Consider the following 6,512-nt stretch of genomic DNA (forward strand, 5'->3'; position numbering starts at 1 on the left):
TGTCTAACCTCACTCCTATCTTATTGCAGACATAGCGAGAACCACGAATATAATTGTCAATCCATGGGATGGAGCTGACTTGACTAGTGCATAGAGGCTACAAGAGGTTGTCAATCTCTTGGAAAACAACGAACAACTTGCATCTAACTCAAGCACACTCAAATGATAGAAATCACCAAAAGTTAGTCGTTCATCGATAAACAAACCACAACCGTTATTGTATCAAAGGACATCCAAACATTATGAAACTTCTAGGACATGTTTATAAGACCTAAGTACACATGCTTATGGTCTCAAATCTCACTTTAGGTCAAGTGAAAAAATCACGATTATTAACAGCAGTGAGTTTTTGACCTAATCCTATACTTAGTTTATGATTTTGAAGCTTAAATTCCTACTTATGATGAAATTAAAAGCCGCGGGTCGGCGATGCCAAAAGCTATGGATTACCATGAAATGCTTAGTCAATGCGTAGAGTTCTTACCTGCGGTTGCAACGCAACAAATGGCACTGCAATGTGACAACCGGGAAGGGAGTAGGAAGCGTGAGACAGATAGAAGTGAGCACCGTTAGCTCACACTGTGTTTCTATTATCCAAAAACTTATAAAATACTTACAAAAATTGGCTTTTATACCTTAGCCAAGGTTTGTGGTCAAAAGTAAAAATCTGGGAGCTCTAACTAAAGGCATGCTGATACAATCTAGAAGCTTGTAGTTCCAGCTCATCAATTACACTATTTATTTGGAAAGTAGGAGTTACAACATTCCCAATTTATCAAAATAATAAGTATTTTTACAATAAAAGCTCCAAAAACTATTATCCGAGTTATCTAAGTTAGCTTGTTGCTAACCATATTCCCCCTCCTTTGAATGTGTCATCCCTTGACACAACTTTCATGGAGTGAAGTAGTCTTCAGGTTGACGGTTGGTGAGGCGGTCTTTAAGCGCATGTAGTGCTTTCTCATATTTGATTCTTTGTTCTTTGTCTCGAACTTGCAAGATATTGCATGGTGACTCTGTTTTTAAGTTCAATGGTTGAATAACCAGCACATCTAGATGTAAGGTTGCTTATCACTCACTGGCCCAAATATCTTCGTTGCCAAGTGAAGAAACCTGTACAGAATGCTTTCTCAAACGCCAACGTATTGCTAAAGGGCAAAAACATGTATAGGACATAGAAGCCATAAAGGACTTCTTCTGAAGGCCGTCCACTTAAGTCATAACAATGACCTTTATTGCCTTCGAGGAAAGACATCCATGGTGCTTCGGCTTGCTCAGGCTCGTGAAAAGCTTGAATGCAGGTGAGCAGCATTCTGCAAATCTTATACAACATGGCACATTAGAGGTCAGGGAGGCTCTTGAAGAAAGTCATGGTGCTCGTTAGGGTTTTCACCATGTAGTCTTCCGTTGGTGTTCCCTGCTCTGGAGTTGGTAATCGTGGGTAGTTCAGCCATGTCGGCCTCTTCTTTTCAGTGCTTCATATGCCTACCAGGTCCTTACCCTTGGGACAGGACAGAAATTTTGGGTCTTTCTGGAGGATTGCAGGTGCTCTTGTGAATAGAATTAGATATCTTGAATTCTTGTTCAACCAGCTCTTTCTCCACTTGGGGTGGATGTCCTTTGAGCCTTCTGCCTGCATATCTTTGTATAGTCTTTTCTTTACATGTAGTAGCTCCACTTTGATCAATGGGTATGGCAGTGATTGTTGATGCCACTGAGCATTGATTTGGTTGGGAGTGAGTTGAGTTACATTTATCGAGTGGAGAACTCTCAACTCCCAATCCATTGCTTCTTTTCATTCAACATTTGTTTCTTGGGTAATCTGCTCTTTTAGTGCATCTTCCTTAGCTTTAGAAAGTTGGACCATGGGCACTTGCTCAGCTTCACTGAGTGGTACCTGAAAGTCTGATTCTTCTGCCAGTCCTTCTGACGGCTGTGTTTCCATCTCAGCAATGAGACTGAGGGTATGTTGACTTTTGATTTTTCAAATGTTCTTGCTTCTTCCTGATGTTCTGGTTATCCCTCTCTCAGCAACTGATTGACTCTCTTTAATTCAGTTATCTCTTTGAGCAGTTGCTCTTCTCTTTGGACCCTCATCAATGCAAGGTCTCGTCTTTGTGATTTCTCTAGATTCAGCTCTAGCTCAAGATCCTTGTTTCTCTTTTCCAAAGTCTTATAGACTTTCAAAAAGACTTCATCTATACCTTTGATTGAAGCGACAGCAGGATTTTCTCTTATCTCTCTCAAAAATGCTGCCTGATTATTGATCCTTTGCTCGAAATACTGCAAAGAAGCATTTGCTACATCAAGATTCACTTGGATCTTTTGTACTGATAGAGTAGTGGTGGTTAGAGTTTCATTGGTTACTTATGTCAGCTGTTGATTTTTGCTTTTGCAGGCATCTGATAACTTAGTTAGAAGCTCTCCCAGCTCTTCCATTTCTTTCTGATGCTTCTCTGTGGCAAGCTGGTGTTGTTCTACTTCATCCTTTAGCTCTTTGATCTGTCTTTGTAGATCTAAAATGATGTTCATCCTATCATCTAGCTCTCCTTGTAGAGCATCAATGACGAGTTCAAGTTCTTTAGCTTTGCTGATGTTCGCATTTGATCTATCATCAGCTGCATTTGCTTGGCATATTCATTGACATGCATGATGACTTCATCATTTGTTTCCCAATCTTCAGGCTCTCCCTGAGGTTGTTTAGAGGTTTCAGTCGTTTCAGTTTGTGGCTCTTTGGGTTGTGATGTGGCTTCTGCTTGTGGCCGTGGAGGGGGTTCTACTTCTCCTCCTTGATGTGTTGTTGACGCCTTGGCTGCTTTTGCTTCTTGAGGCTTCATGGATGCCTCGGCTAATTCTTGTTGGGTTGTTATAGAAGGTCCTACTGCAGTTGTTTTCGTGTCTTTTGGCTATTCAAATCTGGCCTCTTCCTGCTGTTCAGGCTCTTTTTCCTTGGCTTCCTCACCCTCATTGGGTTTAACAGTTGGTGAAGGGTTTGGGCTTGGCATTGGGCGGTCTTCTTGCTCTGTAGTGAATGAAGTGGGTTTTGGAGACACATCCCCCTGGTCATGATGTGCCTCACCTTGTTCAGTAGCCTTTGCTTGTCTTTGTTGTTCAACCGCTTCTTCCTTTGCTTTCCTTTCAGCCTCTTTCAGCTTCAAGGCTTCTGCTTCTGCATACATGCGTGCAAGAAAATCCTTGGGATCCTCTGCTCCTTTCCTTGCAGGGTTCTTGGTTTTGGGTCCTCTTATATCTCTTGGAGCCCATCTTTCAAGGTCCTCACCTGCAGCTTGGCGGCTCCTTTCATAAGTCTGCTTTTCTCTTTTAAATCTCGCCTTCTTTTTCTGAGGTTCTTCTTGGTGTGTGGCTACTACTTTCTTTTTCATTTCTTCAATTCTTGCCCGTCTTTCTTCGTTCTCCGAGCTTTCACTGCTATGAGCCTCATGGGAGCTTTCTGCAAATTCTCCATCTGACTTGTACATTCTCTTTGTTGAATGAGTGGTTCTAGAATGTTGAGCAGACACAATCCAGGTGTTCTGATCTGGGACTGGCGACAAATTATCAGCCATTCCAATAGCATGATATTGTATTCTTATAAGCACGTATGGCGCGCCCAGATATGTGATTTTGCCTTCTTTCTTTGTGCCTTTCAGTGTCGTTAGCACATATTGCGCATGATCAATTGCCTACCTGGTTATCGACTTCAATACTTGAGTGAAAGTTGTCGCAACCGCATGGTTTGGGGTGGTGTACCATGGCGATCTCTTTGATAAGAAGTGAAAGTGTTGATGGTATAGGCGAGCTAGTTCTTCCACTTGCCTTGGGATGATATCAAAAAAGGTGGCAGCAGCAATATCCTTGGTAAAAGTGCCTGTTGTCTTTCTGTTCCTTGCCCGCATCATCATACCTTCATTTGGCAGCTTCAATGCCTCAGCCACTATCTCCTTAGTGATTACTACTTCTACCTTCTGCCCTTGTTGATCAGTGATTTGGGTTGACCCATCTTCTTTGATCGTAGACAGTAATTCGCATGCCTTCTGGAAATTCACATCGCATGGTTCCTGGTCGTAGAAGTCCCTTAGGCCTAGCCTTCTGCTAGTTTCTTTAGTGTCTGGCTTTGCAGCTACATCATATATCTCCTTTGGTAGCATTTGTAGTTCCACTTGGCGTCCTTCTTCGCTCTTGAACCTACCAGTGAAAATTGTGGTGTTGTTTTCTTCAAGCTATTCTTTTGACAAGTAAGTTGCTTTTGCCATCTTCACTAAACTTGGATCTAATTGGTAAGGTGGCAACTCCTGCAACTTTTCTTTCTGGGACACCCTTTTCTTTGCCTTCTCGGCAGCTTGCATTGCTCCTATTAAGGGAATACAGTGTCAAAGTTAGAGAATTCTGCAAACTCCACTCTGAAATTCCCTGAGTCTGAATTGCTGACAAATGATGTCCATTTTGCTTCAAATCAATTTTGGAGCATGCATAGACGTATTAAAACATGTAAAGATCAAAATCATACAATTCATGCAAAAATTGCAACAAAAGTAAATAATCGCAATTATTTATAGCTGGGGATTTTTTCCAACTTTTTGCATTTTTGACATGATAGGCTTGAAACATATGGCATTTAGGTGCTTTGAGTAAAGTGTGGGCTCATTTGAGTGCACTGGGTGGAAATGGTGCCAGATTTAGGCTTTCAAACTTTGAAAAATTAGATATAAAGAGATTTTGAGTTTTAGAGATCCAAACTTTCTCAAACTTGATCAGTGGACTTGAGACATTATGTTCTTTGGTCCCATAAGGTCAAACTTGTAAATTTCACCCATTTTAGCAAGAAAGTAAATAATCGTCATTATTAACTTTTTCATCAAAATGTACATTTTTTGTTGCAACTTGGCTCTAAGCATGATGTAGACTCTTTGTATGAGATATGGAGTGATTTGGATCAAAAAATGTGACAAATAACTCAAAAATTGGATTGAAAAGACTTTGGTGCATTTTTTGACAATTTCTAAGTTTTCCTTGATCATTTTGGCTCATACTTGACATGTGGCATGTAATAGATGTGTACTAGTGATAGGTGAAGTGAATAGATAATTTTCAAGCCAAACAAGCACAAAAGTAAATAATCATGATTATTTATAGTAGTCAATTTTTTTGCAAGACTTGACAATTTGATGACCTATACATATTCAATACATCTAAAACAAGTCCTAAAATGAATTTGGTAAAGTTTTGTCATGTTGGCATCACTTTGTGTGAAGATAATTTTCAAGCCAAACAAGCACAAAAGTAAATAATCACGATTATTTACAACAGTCAATTTTTTTGCAAGACTTGACAATTTGATGACCTAGACATATTCAATAATCTAAAACAAGTCCTAAAATGAATTTGGTAAAATTTTGTCGTGTTGGCATCACTTCGTGCTCTTGTCAACTTTGAAATCACCAATTTTTATGACTAGATAGCCTGTGGAGTTGGTTAGTCACTTTTGAAGCTATGGACTTGTCCGCTACATAGTCCTGATGCACCCATCCAGTTTTGGTCCATTTGGAGTCAGTTTGACTTCATAGGTCAAATTTGACGCTTTGCAGCCTTCGTGCTATTTTTTGTTGTTTGAGAGCTTGCCTTGACTGTTTTCATGAAACCATCTAGGTACATTGTGTATAGACCCTGTTTATAAGCTGTCCGTGGAGTCAGAATCCAATTTTGGCATCTGACAAAAACTTAGATTATTTACTTTGGACCCCCCTCGACCCCTGCCAAATGGTTATCTCGTGGTATAGAAGTGTTTTATTATCCAGGGGAATGCTACAGCTTAAGTCTCGTCCAATTTGGCTGAGCTGACAGGCTGCTATGGTCAATTTTGGGTCGTAGGACTTCATGCATTGTTGGGTTTCTAGAGTTTTTTCCTGAGCCTAGACTTGCTACCCGACCATATAGAATTGTTCATTGATAAGCTTAGAACTTATTCATCATGTCTCGTGTGAGATGACGCTGTAAATCGACGACTGTGGACTCCGAAAATCACGCGCGAAGAAGGCCGAGAGCTCTCTCCTCCAAGAGTGACTAGTGGAAATGAGGTGATTTTGGGCTACCTTGGATATCTATACTCGGACTTCCCAAACTATTTTTCTCCAAGTTTCCTTGTTAGTCCTACTTAGACTAAAAAATTTCTTCAATCGGATTCCGTTAGCTCATTCTGCAAGAATTTGCGAAAGTAGGTCTTGGCAGCCTAATTTAGGCTTTCCGCTTCCATCTGTCGACTCGATTGAAATTTTTTGTGCTTGTCCATCTTGTCCTTCTGACCATCAACGTATCTTTAGTTTCTCCATCTGAGCTCATTTTGCTATTTATTATTAATTTTTGACCTGTTTATTAAAAAAATCCAAGAAAATAATAAAATGCACTAAAAAAACAAAGTGAAATATCAATAATTAGGAAAATTCATTGAAGAACACTGCTTTATTATTTTTTGGTGGATTTTTTCATTTTTAAGTCCCATTATCAAGAAAAAATAA

This window comes from Adiantum capillus-veneris, chromosome 22 (assembly GCF_014529385.1).
Source record: "Adiantum capillus-veneris isolate H3 chromosome 22, ASM1452938v2, whole genome shotgun sequence".
Lineage (NCBI taxonomy): Eukaryota > Viridiplantae > Streptophyta > Polypodiopsida > Polypodiales > Pteridaceae > Adiantum > Adiantum capillus-veneris.